General features: G+C 46.8%; 2 non-coding genes and 1 pseudogene across 2 annotated transcripts; all 3 read left to right on the forward strand.

Annotated features, from left to right (window-relative positions):
- Window positions 1-4,216: 4,216 nt before the first annotated feature.
- Window positions 4,217-4,298, forward strand: trnas-gcu (transfer RNA serine (anticodon GCU)). Its single transcript has one exon. It is a non-coding gene; the product is annotated as a tRNA-Ser (tRNA).
- Window positions 4,299-9,100: 4,802 nt separating this feature from the next.
- On the forward strand, window positions 9,101-9,173 carry trnar-ucg (transfer RNA arginine (anticodon UCG)). The gene has a single exon. It is a non-coding gene; the product is annotated as a tRNA-Arg (tRNA).
- An 8,478-nt stretch (window positions 9,174-17,651) lies between these two features.
- LOC138226360 (U1 spliceosomal RNA) lies at window positions 17,652-17,801 on the forward strand (annotated as a pseudogene).
- Window positions 17,802-18,224: the final 423 nt, after the last annotated feature.

Genomic DNA, 18,224 nt, shown 5'->3' on the forward strand with positions numbered 1-18,224 from the left:
TCTCCACTTGTTCCATCCAGCTTTCACTCTTTGTTTTACTGCCTCCAGTGTTTCTCCTCCCTTTACCAGTTTTGATCCAAGGTATTTAAAGTCATCAACTTGTTTCAGTTTTCCTCCATTTGTCTCCTCAACATTGGTCATAGTATCTCCTCTTCTCTCCATTACCATTATTTCAGATTTTTGTGCATTCATTTTCAGTCCACCCTTTTCCAGACTCCTCTGCCATTTGAACACTTTCTCCCGTAGTTCTACTTCTGAGTCTGCCATCAGTGCCACATCATCAGCAAAGATGAGTTCCCAAGGCACTTCTGTTCTTACCTCCTCTGTCAGTGTGTCAATAATGTTTATGAAAAGGAAAGAACTTAGTGCTGATCCTTGGTGTACTCCAACTGTGATTTCAAACTCTTTTGTCTCTCCCTGTTGTGTTATCATCTTCGTAGTTGCATCTCTATAGGTTGCTTGAACTAACTTCACCATGCTTTCTGGTACTCCTTTCTTCCTCAAGCACCAATACACCACCTCTCTGGGCACACGGTCATATGCCTTCTCCAAGTCCAGAAAGGCCACATACAGCTTTTTCCCTTTCTCTAGTGTCTTCTCCTGTAACTGTCTCATCACAAAAATGGCATCTGTTGTGCTTTTCCCCACTGAGAATCCAAATTGTGAGTTGTGGATCCTGATTATCTTCCTGAGTCTCTTGTCCAGAATTTTTTCCAGGATTTTCAATCCATGTTCCAGAAGTTTTATTCCTCTATAGTTTTAACACTCCATTGGGTCTCCTTTCTCCTTGTAGATGGTAACCATACTGCTTTTTGTCCATTCTTCTGGAATTCTCTCTTCCTTTGCAATATTGTTTAGCAATCTCGTCAGCCACTGAATCCCCTCTTCATCGAGGTTCTTAAAGTGTTCTGCTGCTATTCCTGATGGTCCAGTTGCTTTGCCCACTTTCATCTCTTTGATAGCTTCTGTCACTTCCTTTACTGAAATTTCTTGGATTGGTCCACACACTACGTCTGCCTCCACTAGGTTCTCCCTCTCATTTTCTACATTTAACAGATTTTTGAAGTACTCCAGCCATCTTTGCTTGATCTGTTCTTCTTTAATCAAGACTCTGCCTTCTCCATCCTTGAGTCCCGCCACCCGGATAATATCTTTTTTCTGTCTCGCTCTATGTTTAGCAATCTTGTAGATTTGGTCCTCTCCTTCCTTTGTTTCAAGTTTCTCATTCCATTCTTTCCAGGCTCTTTCCTTTGCTCTTGCTACACTTCTTTTTGCTACCTTCTTTAGTCTCTTATATTCTTGTAATTCTCCAGTGCCATCTTTCAGTGCCTTGTATGCTTTTTTCTTTTCCTTCAGTGTTTCCTGAACTTCCATATCCCACCACCACTCTTCATTTTCCCTCGGTCTGCCTCCTCTTGTCTTTCCACAAACCCTGGTAGCAGCCTCTTCTAGGATGTGGCTCATCTCAGTCCACTCTTCTTCAACTGAAGGCTCCTCTGTTTCCTCTGTGTTGTTTTTCATTTCTTTCACCAGCCTGTTGAAATCTACTTTGTTTTCTCTCAGTTTCCACACTTTTGTTCGTGCTGGGTGTTTCCTCTGCCTTATTCTTCGCTCCTTCAATATTGTGATGTCCATCACCAGTAGCCTGTGTTGTCTGGTAACAGCCTCATAGGGCAGGACTTTAGCATCTTGGACTTTCGCTCTATCAATTCTTCTCACTAATATGTAATCTATTTGGGTATCATGGCCTCCACTCCTGTATGTCACCTTTTGCTCATAATTCTTCGTGAACCCTGTGTTCACTGCAAACAATTCAAGAGCTTGGAGTGTCTCTAGTAGCCTTCCTCCTTCTTCATTTCTCTCTCCTAGCCCTCTCTGACCATGTTCATCTGGATAATCTGGGCATTTCTCTCCTAAATGTGCATTGAAGTCTCCTCCAATTACCACCATTTCATTTCCTGGGATTCTGCTAATCACTTCTTCGAGATCTTCCAAAAAGCTCTCCTTTTCCTCCTGTGGTCTTCCTACCTGTGGTGCATATACAGAGATGATATTCCATAACCCACTCTCAAAAGCCACCTGTACATTGATAATCCTGTCTGAGTGTCTAACCACCCTCACTATCTTGTCTGCTAGGTCTTTGCACACTATCACACCCACTCCATTCATTTTGGTACTCTTTCCAGCATATAGAATCATGTATCCCTCTCCTAGGTGTCTTGAGCTGTTTCCTTTCCACTTGGTTACTTGCACACACAAGATCTCCACTTTTCTCCTTGCCATAGTTTCAACCAATTCTCTCCCTCTCCCTGTCATGGTGCCAACATTCCAACTCCCCACTCTCATTGACTTAACATTCCTTCCAGGCCCCTTCACCTTGTTTCTTTTCTGTAGCCCCCACTCTACAGTTTTCCCCACAGTAGCATAATTTCCATTAGTACCCTGTTGGGACACAGCACTAATGGCGGACGTTGTTAACCCGGGCCCCGGCCGATCCGGTATGTGGTTTGTGTTCTTTGCAACCATGGTTTTGGCAAGATGGTTTTACGTCAGATGCCCTTCCTGACACAACCCTTTTAGTCGCCTCTTACGACAGGCACTTAGGGAGTAGGCTGATGTGTTTAAAAACAACCAGCGCCAGGCAGGAGTCGAACCTCCAAACTCCTAATCCATAGTCAGACACATTATCCATTGCACCACTGGCCCTGGTGTGACACTACAGGACTGTAACCCAGTGAGCTTAGCACTGCAACTAGTAAAATATTACCCCTGGTCCATTCTTTTCCAAAAGTGAGAAACACCTGTTTTCTACATTTTGTCTGTTTTAAAACCATATCTCTTTAAACCAAACCAAAAGTTTGTCTTTTGCACTGATATTCTGATTCATTTCGATTTCAAAGAAAAAAAAACATTACCTTCCAAAGCATCATAAAATTGTCCCTTCCTCCACACTCTACTTCTCTCTTGTAGTAGTACAGCAGACCTTTCCAGGTGAGCAGATCACAGAGTCCGAAATGAGCTTCCTCCATCAAGCAAAGTACCTGAACATGACTCTGTCATCATAAAAGCGCCCCTGTAATAAAGAAATTAAATCCGAAATCAAGAGGGCAGTTGCCTACTGAAGTTCAAGAAGTCATAAATTTTAACCTAGCAACACATTAAAGGCTGCATCTATACAAGTACGATTCTAGAAATGCTCACCAGATTACGTTTTAAGAAAGAACTGCGCCTCAGGTTCCGCCGAGATCTTAACTCGGATGGCAGGATTCAGAGTCTGGAGTGTGGAATGATGGCGCACGGAGGGTCCACATACTGTGGATCTCTCAGTGATCTTCCGCGTGTTCAAACCGCCAGCGTGTGACTCCCCTGTCCCCGTGACCTCATTGCTCTGCTCTCGCCTCTGTGCAGCTGAGCCCGACTCATGGTAAAGTGGAAAAAAATATGCCCTAAACGTGAGATTTACTCTGGAGTGAGGATAGTTGTTACCTTCTTATCGTTGAAACGGATGTATGTGATATGGCGACTAGGTTCTTCTCCATTAGCAGGCTTAAGGTTAAAGAAAAAAACATTGCTGACTTCTTTTTTTTTTGCCAGCCTCGAGCGCTGATTAGCGAGGTTTGTATTTCATGTTTTGCAAGTTGCATCCATTTTAAGAAAAACAAGTCGCGTTAAAGACAGGAAATGAATACTTGCATTTAATTAAGTCTAGCGGTAGGCGGTTGTCTGTAAGGACCAGTTCAGTTCGAGAAGACAGAACGAAGAAGGCACCACTGGGATTCGGACCCAGCATCTCCTGTTTAAGGAGACAAGCACTTTAACCAACTAAGCCACGGCGCCCTGGGAGTGTTGTCCTTTTGCAGCCACTTGGACACACCACTCAGACACATCTGCATTCGGTGTGTGCTCCGCCTGCTCGCTGAGCAAGTTGCCACCTTTACATACAATAGCAACATCGACACCAAGAGAAAGGATGACAAATGGCTTTTATCTGGAACTTTTCATGTCCAAGGAGCTCAATGTGCTTTCTGTGTACAACAGGGCCACTGAACTCCACACTGGCCACTGAACCACAGCAGTGGCTTGCTGGCTTGACATCTCCCAAGGAAAATGTTGAAATCGCATGTGGAACAGGAAAAGGACCCTCGAGTACGAGGGAAAAAAAAGAAAAAGATCATCTTTAGCGCGCCAACCCATGTCTGGACAGCCCAGTTTCGTCGACGAGGTGGCCGAGTGGTTAAGGCGATGGACTGCTAATCCGTTGTGCTCTGCACGCATGGGTTCGAATCCCATTCTCGTCGCTCTCTATGTCTGACACGTGTGCCTGTTCGACGTTGGCCCTCCTTTTGTTTGCTCCAGTACTAGAGCCGTGCATTTTCTAGCGGTGGCTGAACATGGTATAGTAGGCTAACGTCGGTATCGAGCAGTGGCAGTAACAGTATTTACGTGCCGCTGCTGCCAAGTGGCTCTGGTTTGAGACTGCGTTTTCACTTACTTGCAGCACAAACGGAGAAAGCGATTTTTGACAGTCTCTCGAGAGACTGCGCTAGGTGTTTAGGGATAGATCAAAGGGATAGACTTTGTCAGTTCCCCCTGGGATGATGGCCTCTCAAATAGTTTGTGATTCCTCTAGACGTTTATACAGTAGAAGCCTGCTTCGTGGCTTAAATCCAAGCTAAGGAAACGAGTTAGAGGTCTGATGCAGAACTGCGAATTCAATGAAGGGGAACACTACAGTACATTGCACTGTATGTGTGAGGAAAGCTGCCCCCTTCTGTTCCTTGTCGACCGAACAGAGGACTGTAAAGGATACCGCCAAGAAACTTTAGGATGCTGGTTGGAATCCAGCTCCAAAGAGGCCCCTTTGGGTGTTATGTCATCAAAAAGTAAGAACAGAGAATCTCCCTTTGATCAAAAGCGCAACAGAACTGTTTTCCGTGGAGCAGGTTTCAGACCCGTAGACCTGTTTTATTTGTAGGGCAGGGCGCATTCCCAAACGCGAATCTCCTGTTTTAGAAATGGTTTGGGGCGGCGTGAAGTGAAAATAAGAAGTGGGCTCCAGATGCACATGGAAGCAATCAAGTGTTTCATCCGAGCTGTTTCAAAGACTGCTCAACAGCTTTCCTTTCACAGAGGCCCAACGATTAATGATGGGGGTGCACCCTTCAATGTGCCTTACGACTCTAGGGAGTGATTGAGACGATTCGTAGCGTGTTTTCATTTCCCTCTATTCCCCGTGTTGCAGTGGTAGGATGACGTAAATTCCTGCTTCAACACGTAACGGCATTATAATCACGTGCAGGAGCTGAGGGCTTTTGTTTTGTTTCGTTTTCCATGGCGTTCGTAAACGCGCAAAACAAAGACAATTCCTCCGTCTAACACGAATGTAAATGCTTTTGAAAGTGCAGTGTGGTGCAGCTTGTAAAATCCTTGTCCACATTTTTGGTTTGTTGATGTTTTTTCTGTCTGCCAAAGTTGCATTTTGACATCAGGACGGGGAGACTTTATCATTTGAACGTGAAGCCAGCCTTAAACCCTCTGAGGCGTGTCTGTCTGCCGGCATGTATCTTGTGAAAGGTTTTTTTTTTTTAACGGAGAGCGACTTAAAAAAAGTTTCTGCAGCCACCTCGCACTCCGTGTTAGATTATAGGAGGAATGCGGCGGCGGCGAGCTCGCTGTAGTTATGGCCGAGTAGTTAAGGCGATAGACTTGAAATCCATTGGGGACTCCCCGCTCAGGTTCGAATCCTGCCGACTATGGCGTCTGCCGCACGTTGCCTTGTGCCTGTGCGGCAAAGGCGAAGTGCAGTTTCTCCTTTCCTGGTACTATAAAAATGCTACATCGCTTGGTCCTGCTTCCATGGAAAGCAGTTCTTCAGGTAATTCTACTCTCTTACCAAAGCTGTTAGGTTCCTTTCCGTGGTGAGAGGGGTTGTCATGCAACGCTGCCACATAGTGCCGACAGACAAGTGTGTTGCGGGAGAAGAGAAAAGTGTTTGAAGATTTAAGAGTGTCTTAGGTGGAGCCAAAATCAAGTGTCACAAATGCAAGTGGGAGGATTTCCAATGTTTAATATGGTAAAAATAAGCGGAAGTTATCTGCCGGTCCGGCACAGTCTGCCATGCTTTTGTCATATACTGTAAAGTGGTGTCGAACTGGGTGTCGAACTGGAGCCTCACCATTTGCATATGTGAGGCTCCAGTTATATATCGAGTGTCACATTAAATGACAAAAATGAAGAGAGTTAAAGCAGCTGGAGAGGTTTTCTTACAACTTTTGAGCTGACACAGTTTTGGAAAATGTTTCCTTCACGCTGCACTGTACAACATAGGCAGCCAAGAGTCCCCAAAACAAAACAGAATTGACAGATAGGAGAAAATTCCCATTCGTCCTGAAGTTCCCAAAATCCAGCACTGAGCGTAAACAAAGTGTCTAAGTAGCGTGGGAATGCTAACCCTAACCCTAGCTGGAGTTTGAGCAATCCAGCACTGAGCGTAAAAAGATGAGTCAAAGTAACGTCTAAATTGGGTTAGTTTCCTTAGAGCTGGTTCAGAGTTTGCTCAAGAGTTTACCTTTCACAGATGGGCAAAGAAGAAAGTTGGGGGTGCACGCTTCAAGGCACCTTACAGCTGTAGGGAGTGATTCGAGACGATTCGTGGCGTGTGCTCGTTCCCATATACCGTACGCCCCGGGGTGCAGTGCTAGGATGACGTACAATACCGCTTGGGCACGTAACGGCGTTATATGCAAGTGCGGGATGTGAGGGTTTTCGTTTTTCCGTTTTGTTTTGCTCTGCTTTGCTTTGTTTCGTGGTCAAGAGGCGTAAGGTAAGTCGTAATCCAGGGAGAACACTGGTGGCAAACAGTCCGAGGTGAGAGGCGAGGTCCAAAGTCAAAAAGGCAGAAGGGGAGTCCAATATCCAGAATAAACGAGGTAATGGAAAAAACGCCAGGTAGAGCTCTCAAGGCATAGACTCAATACCGAGCAGCGGGAAGCAGGTAAAGATGGTAAAAATAGCACTGTGTACCGCACGGTGGAGTGTGTGCAGGTGGGTTAACTCGTGCGGCAGGGTTTGTTAATAATCACCCACTGCTGGTGCTGATTAGATCGCTTAAGAGTTGGTCTTAACTGCCTGGCGGTCATGACAAGCTCCTCTTTAAGCTGTGGTTTAGTTTTGCATTCATGTGTTTCTAGAGCAGTTATTTATGGGGGTGGGTGGGTCTTTCACAGAGGCTCAGGACAAATCCCCCGCATGAAAGTCTACTGTGTGCGTTCAAACAGTCACAGGTCAAGAGCCAGGCAGGAGGACAATGGACAGAAGAGCCAACGAGCTAAAAATAAAAGAACGAATATGAAAAAGCCACCATCTTTTTCTTTTTGACATTTTCCGACATTCATGCAAGCCAAGACAAAGTTGCTCGTAGCTACTTGTGGATTCCAATACTCTATCGAGTGCTTTGATGAGTTTTTGCAATTTGATTGTCGTCCTGTCAGCCTGTTTCTGTTTTTTTTTTCAATCTAGTGATGGAAAGTAAGAGGGAAATGATGGAGCAATCAATAACCGCTCCGGAAAAAAAATGGCAGAAAGAAATGGCCCGTCACTAAGGACATTTGTGAAGCAGAGGAGTGACATCACCACAAAGGCGACTTATTCTGCTGATCGTTTTGGTGAATAATGATTGAGGCGCGTTAAGAGAAAGGTAGCTGCATCAGCATGCTTAGGCTGCAAAGGATAAAGCAAAGGTTTACTCCATGCTGAAAAGAGAAAAAAAGAAGCACAACGTTTTGGCTGTGGAGCCTTCTGCGCCATCTTCTTTAGCGATGGTGATGATGTTTACATTGGAAAAACTGAGACACCCATACCAGAGGGGCTTGAACCACCAACCTTTCAGTTAACAGCCAAATGCACTAACCGATTGCTCCACAGAGACTGACGGCCGCTTGTGCTCCCTACATTTGCAGGTTTATGGTCAAAGAAAACAATCGTTTGCGCTTCTTGTAGCCAGCAATATTTTTTCACTGACAACCAAGAAATTGATTTCATCTTTCACAAAATGTATGGATTTCTTCAGAAACAAGTTATTCCAGAAAGGAAATGCATTCTTGCATTAAACTGAACAAAGCTGTACATGTTTGTCTGAAATGATACATTTGGCACAACAAGACACGGAGAGAGGCACAGCTGGTATTCAGACCCAGGATCGCCTGCTTACTAGGCAGGCACTTTAAGCCACTAGGGAGCACCGCACTTTTACAGACACTTGGACACATCTGCGCTCGGTGTGCACTTAACATAATCTCTGAGCCCGTTGTCTTTTTCCCATTTAATAGCAGAACTGACGCCAAGAGAAATGATGAGAAATGGCATTTATTTGACACTTCTCATGGAGCTCAATGCCCTTGACACCTCCCCAAGGCGACAGAGCTGCATTCTTTGGCGACAACATTTTTTCTTTTGTTTTATTTCTATACTTATTGATAGAAAAAAAAAACGATATGTCATGTACTGTAAGGGAAATGTCTCTTTTCATGGGGAAAGCTAGCACCAGCAAATGTTGTGTTTAGAAGAAGTGATTTAACATGACACGTGACCTAATTTACCGGAGCAAAAGCTCACCCAGCAAGCCCTGCTTTACTTCTACAGGAGAGAAGTACTGTAGAGTCTGCAAGATGTTCAGCTGGGTAGCTACGTCACCATGCCTCGGCTGCAAAGGAACAAGTAATAGGTTTATTGCATGCTGAAAAGAGAAGAAAGGAAACACAACGTTTCGGCCATGAGGTCTTCTCACACCTGAAGAAGCCTCACACCTGTAAAAGGTTCCATGGTTTTCTTTCTTCTCTTTTCAACATGGAATACACCTATTGTCTGCAAGATGTTAGAATTTCACGGTGTTTTGGAAGAAAACCTTTTTTCTTTGAATTCAAAATCAATCGGAATTTCAGCACGACACATCAACACTTTTTCTGTTTTAAGGAGATGATATTTTAAACCTGATAAAAATAGTAGGAAACACAAGTTTCTTGCTGTGAAAATTTAGATGGGGAAGTGTACTACTGGTAGCAGTGTAGAGCTCTCTGTGGTGGAGTGTAAGCGCATGTTCTATGGGCCAGTGGCGTAATGGATAACGCGTCTGACTTCGCATCAGAAGATTGTAGGTTCGAGTCCTTCCTGGCTCGTGAGGCTTTTAAACCTCTCAGGTTCCTCGGTAACAGGTTGCCGTCATGTATATGAACTATAGAAAAGCATTTGCCACAACCCGTAAATTAGCACGCAAGTGCGGGCTAGTTAACACAGAACTGTATGGAGATCATCTCCAGCTCCGAGCTCAATTGCAATGAAAAAACATGCAGAACAGAACTGGAGAGCAGCTGAATTTGTGCTCAGTAGGGTGGGGAGGACTCAGCATTGCTATTGTTCTAATTGGCATGAACTGCAGGGGATCTGAATCAGAACATGTCAGTTAGTTCGATCATTGCGTCAATATGTAGGCCACGTTAATATAGAATTATTACTTTGTCTGTCTCGTCTTTGTATATAGCTGAATGTCCCTGACAATTTCATGTTAGTTTTTAAGAACGACATTGGTTCTAATATATACATATATAGCATATAAGGAACACGTAAAAGTTTAGTCCATGCTGAAAAGATAAGAAAACCGCCACAACGTTTCATCTTGGAATAAATCTTTACTTGTTGTTTTGCAGCCTACCCATTCTGATCTAACTCCTCCCTTGAAATTCCCTAACAGATAAGGGTACGTACCGGCTCATGCGATGCTCAGTTGCAATTTGTCCCAAAACAAACAAGAACAGCAGCTGAGGTTTTGAGTTTGAACATGCACTGTATTAAAGCAGCTTTTATTTCCATTGATAAATGCTAGATATTCCTACAGAGATTCTCCAGGTGAGTAAGCGATTCCTGTTTCTGTTTGTATTTCTGTTTCATATATATATACAGTATATATATATATGTTACATGTGTCTCTGCAATAGTATAAATGTGTTATACACTATCAGGGGCTGCTTTTTTGTGCACCTCATCTACAACAAGGGTTTTTTTTCATTTATGTTTGTGGACCTTCACCATTTGAGGAAGTGAGTTAGATAAGAAAGTTACAGGTATGGTGAGCAATGACTGACAAAGGCACGTACTGCGTATTCCTTACAGAAGAGTAAGCAATTTGTTCTAAAAAACACTGGCTAAAGTCCAACATCGTTAGCAATCTTATTACTTAAATAGAATTAACATCAATAAACTGTAAGGTGCTGGTACATGCGAGTAGATTTGATCTTCTATTAAACAAAAATGCAATTACAGCTCTAAAAAGGTCAACCTAGACTTCTGTAACAGATCTGTTCAGGTCATCGCTGTTCCTCTGACCTTGTGAGTCTTTGGAATTTTAAAAGTGTATTTTGCTTGCCTTTCATGTGGTCTGTGTACAAGTCACTGTGGCGTATGCGGTCCTACACAGCCTTGCTATAGACGTGACGAGCCTCCGCTATGTTGCAATGGAGAACAGGTTCAGTATGGAGCTGCCGAGAAAATTCAGCTGGAAAGCTCGTTGCAGAAAAGCATCGTTATCTGCGTCCAGCTGCAAAGCGTCACTCGTGGGTGCTGAACAATCGATTTCCAAGGCAGTGGGTCTAGGCGATTTAGAGTGTTAAAGGTCCCAGCGAAAACAAAACAGCGCTGGTCCTTTTTCATGCACGCACGAGAGCAAATGCAAAGGACACCGTAGTCGGCAGGATTTGAACCTGCGCAGGGAGACCCAAACAGATTTCAAGTTTGTTGCCTTAACCACTCGGCCACGATTACAGTAAATACGCCAGCTGTTGGCTTCTTGCTACAATCGAACAGGGAGTGCGAGGCGGCGGCAACTTTTTTCAAGTTCGCTCTCCGTTTAAGAAACCTTTTACGCCATACGTGTAAGCAGACACACACCTCAGAGTACTTAAGGGTGGCTTCAAGTTGGAATGATAAAGTCTCCCCGTTCGGACATGAAAATAGAACTTTCTTAGACAGAAAAAAATCAACAACGGAGACATGTGGACGACGATTTCAGTCACTGCACTTTGAATAGCATTTTTACTCGAGTTACAGGAGATGCACGAATGGCCCTTGACCTACGCTCTTACGAATGCCTTGGAACATTGAAAGAGAACAGCCCTCAAGTCCTGCGGTTTATTATAATGCTGTTGCGTCGAGGCAGTATTTGACTCCGTCCTACCGTTGAGACACGGGGCGTACTGTAAATGAACTGCACCTGACAGCTTTAGAAAAACACCTGGGCTCAGTACGGTGCTGAGAGCTCAGCGTTGCTGTTCTAATTAGCACGCACTGCATCGGCTATGACCCGAACTTTTCAATTATCCCGAAGGACGGCGCCTGTTTGTGCAGCAGAGTGTTGCCATCAGGAGGCTGGGGCGTAAGAGAGCCACACAGCCCGCAGGGTGAGCGCTCCCTACTGGTCCCAGTCACACCTCTTGCAGGAGCAGCAGCAACCGGAGCTTTTCCGGGGTGGAATCTCCCATCCGGGTGCCGGCCAGGCTCACACCTGCTGGGCTGCCCCGGGGGTGAGCCCAGTCGAGAGTCGCAGGGCCAGATCTAGTCACCGGGGAGAAACGATACAAGTGAAGGATTGCTCGGCTCTCGGCACTTGAAAAGACCGACAAATGTCTCGATCCCGCCGGAGCTGAATGTACCCGCATGTGTGGTGTCGTCTTCTTCCCCCGCCCCGCTGTGTTTGCTGTATTGTCTCTGAAGGCGGCCCCCCCGAGACGAGACGGGCTGTTCCTGTGCCCCAATTAACACTTTACAGGTGCCATTCCCCGGCATTGTGGCCATTGTCGGTGCTCACACGCGATAAGATAAGGCGGAGGAGAGCGGGGCATGCCCAGCGGCAGACATTCAAGGAGGGGGCAGTGCGAGGTGAGGTGAGGTGCGACACGCCGGAGCCCCGACGCAGCTAATGCGGAGCACTTGTTGGACTGGCATCGAAAGGACGTGTGCGCACGGAGCGAGCCTTCCCTGCGGCGGAGCGCGGGAACTTTCTCCCCCCCTCCCGCTGCAGGAGTTGTGTGCACTGCAGCGGTGCCGAGAGAAAAGCACAGAAGGCAGCAGGCTCTGGAGAGCAGGTAAGAGACGGAGCCTTGTGGGCAGGCGAGCAGGCCCGTTTTTTGGAAATTGCTGAAAAGGTTTGTTCGGTGTGTGGCAGGCGCACGTCGCGAGCTTGCGTGGCGATCTGCCGGTCTGGAGTTATGCAAATGAGGCCGAATTGCATCCCGGGACATGCTGCGAATGCGCAACGGCGACTGCAGATGTGTAGGAAACGGCGCGCTCGTTTTCTCGTTTTGCCCACACTTTTGAGTGTTAGTGTGGCGTGTGAGTGTGTGAAAGAGTGGGCCCAGCAGGAGGCGGTGGCGTGCGGGGCGAGGAGGTGGCCTAGACTGCGCGATTTGTGCTGTGGGTGCGGGCCGCTTGCAGGGGCCTGTTTAACTCATACTTACCTGGCAGGGGAGATACCTTGATCAGCCTGTAGGTGGAGTAGTTGGATTGTTTTTCTTTTGTTGGAAGCAGTGTTCGATTTGCGGTTTTTGAAATGGCAACCTTTGGATCCCGTAAGAATGCTGTACGTTTTGAGCTCTTGGATGACCTCTTCATGGATCGTATGCAGTTCAGCAGAAAAGTGTTACAGAAGGAACTTGGCTTTGAACCTCGGCACTTGGATTTCATCTTCGCTCTCCCAGGTCAGAAAGCATTTGAGGTTGTATTTGCTACCTATCCTCTGTTTGAACAATGCGTGGATGTGTTTGAGGCAAAAAGAGGGAAAGTTCCTGCACTTGAGAAGATCAACTTGCAGCCTCTGACACAGAGAGAGAGGAAAACGGTGCATGTTGTTATGTTCTCGGAACTGGCAAAGACGGAGGACATTCACACCTGGCTTAACCAGTACTGCACCGTCCACCATGGAACTGAGGTTAGAGATGTTGATGGTATAAAAACAGGAGCAAGGAAATTCGAGGTTCGCTTGCTACCGGACAGCGTAAATGGAGGCTTAAGGCACCTGCCCTCTACAATCCGGCTGGGCGCCTGCAATGGCTATGTGTTTTATGTGGGACAACCAAAGGTGTGTCGGCGCTGTGGTGCTGTGGGACACCTGGCATCGTCCTGCACTGTGAAATGCTGCAAGACCTGTGGCAAACAGGGACATTTAGCCTCTGACTGTTCAATGCTGCCAAAGTGCAATTTATGTGGCTCGGAAGGACACGTTTTTAAGAACTGCCCTCACGCCTACGCCAATAAACTCAAAATGAGAAAGGATGAGGCAGTGCTTGTTTCAGCCAAACCGGCCCGAAAATCCAAAGCAAACAACAAGTCAAACAAAGAACCCTTGTTGGACAAAGACTCTCAGCCTCCAGCCAGGATCAGTCCTGCTGTGGCTCCGGGGCTGGTGGAAGAGAAATCCACTACGCCCCCACAACCGCAGACTGCACCAGACAAGCACGAGGGTTTGAAAACCCCCGAGAACAGCGAGGACCCCTCCCCCACTCCTGCTCCTCAGAACGAGGGCCAGTGTGGGGCCCCCCGGTGGAGCGGGTCCAGCGAGGATACCCAGGATTCAGCGGAGCTGCTTTTCTCAGACTCTGCAAGTGCTACAGATGCCCTCCTCTCCTCCATCCAGTCCATCACGGAGGATCTGCAGCAGCTGGTGGGTGAGGGGGAAGAGGAGACTGGTGCATCGGCTGCACCCCTTTCCCCTCAGTGCTCCCAGGAGCTGGACTTGAGGAAAAGAAAAAATGACTCTGTTTTCTCCCCGAGCGAGGAGGAAGGAGAGCATGGCGATGGGGACAGCTGGAACCTCTCCACCCCTCCCTCTACCCCCTTCCTTGAAATGGACTCTGTGAACGCTTTTACTGCTGCCACCCTGATGAAGGCTCATTCAGAGGATGGCTGGCAGGAAATTGGTAAGAAGAAAAAGAAAAAGAAAAAGGTAACAGGTGAGACCGAAGAGAAATGTGTTTTGTAAAGACTGGTTCCACTTTCTTATGTAATATGGCTCTTAACATAATTTCTCTTAACACAAGAGGTATCAATGACAGAGTTAAATGCCAGTCTGTCTTTGATTACCTCCAGCAGAGAGAGGGAGATGTGTTGATGTTGCAGGAGTGTGCTTTAGCCTATCAAGAGAGGTATAAAAGTTTTGAAGATAGGTGGGATAAAGGGCCTTCTGTTTGGTCAGGGGACAATAACAACAGAGCCTCTGGCGTGGCCATTCTTTTCAAAGGATGGGCATTCAAATTGAAAAGTATTCAGAGGGTCATAGATGGCAGGTTGCTGTGTGTGGATGTGGAATGGGGGACCGTTAACCTGCGGCTAATCAATGTGTATTGCCCTACTGACGTAGGAGGAAGGGTGGAGCTACTCAAGGCACTCTCCCCCCTATTGTTATGCAGCACAGACGTGATAGTGGGAGGGGATTTTAATTGTATCTTAGAGCACACAGACAGGCAGTCTAGCTCGCCGATAAAATTGGATTCCAGCTCACTGGCCCTGCAAAACTTAGTTCAAGACTTTAAACTCTCAGACACATATAGATGTATATATCCCACAACAGCAGGATATACATGGTCAGGGAGGAATAGCAGCTCCAGAATTGACTATTGCTTTGCCTCAGAGAGAGTGAAAGTTGTTGGGGTCACTCTTCAGCCTGTCTTCTTCTCAGATCATCAGGCTTTAGGGTGTAGAGTGGAACTCCAGGGCGGGACTGTCTTTGGCCCAGGCCTCTGGAAACTCAACACAAAACTGCTAGAGAACGAGGGGGTAGTATCCCGCTACAAGGAGAAACTATCACAGTGGCTGTCCTTGCAGTGTCTGTACGGGTCAGTAGGAGAGTGGTGGGAGGAGGTGAAGGTGAGGACAAAGGCCTTTTTCATGGCTGAGGGAAGGAAGGCTGCTGCCAGACGGAGAGGAGTGCTAGCCAGGAAACAGAGGCAGCTGCAGCGTCTCTACACGATGCTGCACAGTGGCTTCGATGTGCTCGAGGATATCGCCCTTTTAAAAAAGGACATCCGGAGCATAGCCGAAGAAAGTAGTCGAGGAGTGCTGTTAAGAAGCAGAGTGCAGTTCTTGGAAGAAAATGAGAAGTGTACTCGCTTCTTTTTCAGGAAAGTGGTAGGCTCCAAGACTGTCATGGAAAGTGTAGTTGATGAGGAGGGACGAGAGAGAACAGAGCCGAGTGCTATCCTCTCCTGCACCGAGGCCTTCTACTCAAGACTGTACAGCTCTACAGAGGTAAAGGATGAAGATATTCATTTTTTTACCTCAAAGCTAGAAAACATTTTGAGTGAAGAAGATAGGGAAGTACTTGAGAGGGATTTGACAGTAGAAGAGCTGAGACAGGCTATGGAGAGCTTACAGAAGGGAAAAACTCCGGGTGCTGACGGGCTCCCTAAAGAATTTTATTGCACCTTTTGGGATCTGCTTCAGGATCCGCTACTGCTCCTATTCGAGGAAAGCTACAAGACAGAATTGCTGCCTGACTCCTTAAGAGAAGGCACTATCTCTCTCTTGTTTAAGAAAGGAGCAAAAAATGACATAAAGAACTGGAGACCCCTCAGCCTGTTAGGCGTGGACACTAAGATCCTGTCCAAAGCCCTTTTCCTGCGCCTACAAAATGTAGTGGCCTCACTGGTAGGGAAAGAACAGACTTGTGGGATAGCAGGACGCCTGATGAGCGACAACCTGGCCTTGTTGAGGGATGTCTGTCTGTACTCTGAGGATCGCTCCCTCCCTCTGTGCATTTTAGGTGTAGACCTAGAAAAGGCCTTTGACCGCCTAAACCGGCAGTACTTAACATCGGTACTTGAGCACATGAAGTTTGGCCCCATCATGAGAAAGTGGATTAACCTGCTGTACACAGGTAGCAACAGCAGAGTCATGGTTAATGGCAATAGATCACGCACCTTTGAAGTCTGTTCAGGGGTGAGGCAGGGCTGCCCATTATCCCCCTTGTTATTCGTTTTGGCTATGGAGCCCTTAGCCTGTGCCTTGCGCCAGGATCAGGCCATTAATGGGATACCAGTGCCTGGAAGTGGGGGAGGAGAGGTAAAGACATCTCTATACATGGATGACGTCACCCTGCTCCTCTCTGACAATGCCTCAATTAGCAGAGCTCTGCAGTGCTGTGATCGGTTCTCTTTGGCTTCCTCCGCAAAAATTAACACATCTAAGAGTGAGATTTTTTATCAGAACTGGAGGGAGCCAAAAGAAGGACATGATCTCAGGCTGCAAGAGAAGAGAATTAAGGTCCTGGGGGTGTATTTTGGAGAAGAGATGGGAACAGTAAATTGGCAGAACAAATTGCCAATCTTAAACAAAAAACTGATGCAATGGAAGGACCGAGACCTCACCATGACAGGGAAGGTGCTGGTCATCAAAGCCGAGCTCTTGCCTGTCTTGAATTTTCTGGCTTCTACCTTCCCAATCCCACACCGTGTTGCGGCGGTGCTGAGGAGATTGATGTTTCAATTTCTATGGGGTGGGAAGCAGGAAAGACTCAGAAGGGAAATAATGTACAGGCCGCTACCCTCAGGGGGGAAGTCTGTCCCAGATATTGCTACGAAGCTGCTGTGCATTTTCCTGGCCTCTGTGCTGAGAGGCTTTGCAACAGCACCTGCAGCGCGTACCTGGACTTATTTTTCCAGGCTCTGGGTAGGTAGGGAGGTGTTCAGAGTGTGGGGTGTCAGACCCAAGCTGGACGTCCCACTCTCTGACACATGCCCTGCAATTTATGGGACAGTTAAAAGTTTTCTAAGATCTCACCCAATTGGCCATATTCCCCTCCGAGATGTCAGCGTCCAAAAACTGGAAGATTTCGTAGCACCCCAGAACAATAGGCAGACCCCTGTGGGCATTTTAACATCAGCCCAAACAAGGAAGGTGTGGAAACACACATCCTCTAAATTTCTGTGCAACATTCACAGAGATTTAGCCTGGAGTGTCGTCCACCAGTGCTTACCGGTACGAACTTTCTTGTACCGTAGGGGCCTCACCCCCAGCCCTCGCTGCGTTAGGGTGGGCTGCGGCGAGGAGGAGACTGTGACCCATCTCCTGTGGTCCTGCTTTTTTGCGAAGGCCTTCTGGGCCCAGTTTGAAGATTGGTTGCAGGCTCTCTCGCCCCAATTTACCCTGACCGCCGCTTTCATCATATACGGCATCTCTCCTGTCAAACTTCCCCCTGACGTGTTTGACAGGATCTGGGCCGTGGTGAACAGTGGGAAAGACGCCCTGTGGAGAGTGAGGAACATGGGGCTGTTCAAAGGCATCGAGGTCCCAGTCAAGGCAGCAGGTAGCCTGGCCCTGTTCATCACCCGAGAGAACTATTACCTCAGAGATCTGTGGAGAGAAGGGAGGGAGGAAGCAGAAAATCTGTGGGAAATAGAGAGCATAGGTCAACATCTCAAGAAACTGTGAAAAACATTATCATGTTTAAATAAAGAATGTGATTTGCACCAGAAAAAAAGAAAATTGTTGCTATGTAACTGTTACCGTGTCAAAATGTAATGAGATGTGATCATATATACTGTTTTAAGTATGTATATTAATGTAAAGCTTTCTGATTTGTGATTTCCTGTATTTTTTTGTGAAAAGAAAATAAAGTTCTTAAAATCGGTTCAAATCGGTTCACCCAGGGCGAGGCTTGGCCATTGCACTCCGGCTGTGCTGACCCCTGCGAATTCCCCAAATGTGGGAATCTCGACTGCATAATTTCTGGTAGTGGGGGACTGCGTTCGCGCTCTCCCCTGATGTGCTTGGTCCAAAATCAGATACGGGAGGGTTAGGACACCACGAGCTGCGTGGCTGCGGAAGGATCCCGGTTCGACAGGAGTGGACGCCGCTGCTGGTTCTCGCTGGCTTTTAGTTAGGGGTCCGGAGAAGCATCTCAAGCTAGTTCCACTACTCTTTCTGGACGTTCATTCCCTTTTCAAAGTCAGTCGTTTTGCTGTAGTCTGCGTTCTTTAGGCTGATTATCGAGGTTAGCCTTTATTTGGTCATGGGGGGCCTCGGTACTGTATGCTGAGTCTAAAGACAGTTTCACCCGTTTTCTGATTGCTCGGTTCTGTACCAGTGCAGACATGTCAAACAGTGAATGGCTGTACCTCTATTGTATCCGTGCTCAATGAATGAAATCGGTAACAAATGAATATATGTCTAGTTATACGAAAAAC

Source organism: Lepisosteus oculatus, unplaced genomic scaffold (assembly GCF_040954835.1).
Source record: "Lepisosteus oculatus isolate fLepOcu1 unplaced genomic scaffold, fLepOcu1.hap2 HAP2_SCAFFOLD_136, whole genome shotgun sequence".
NCBI lineage: Eukaryota > Metazoa > Chordata > Actinopteri > Semionotiformes > Lepisosteidae > Lepisosteus > Lepisosteus oculatus.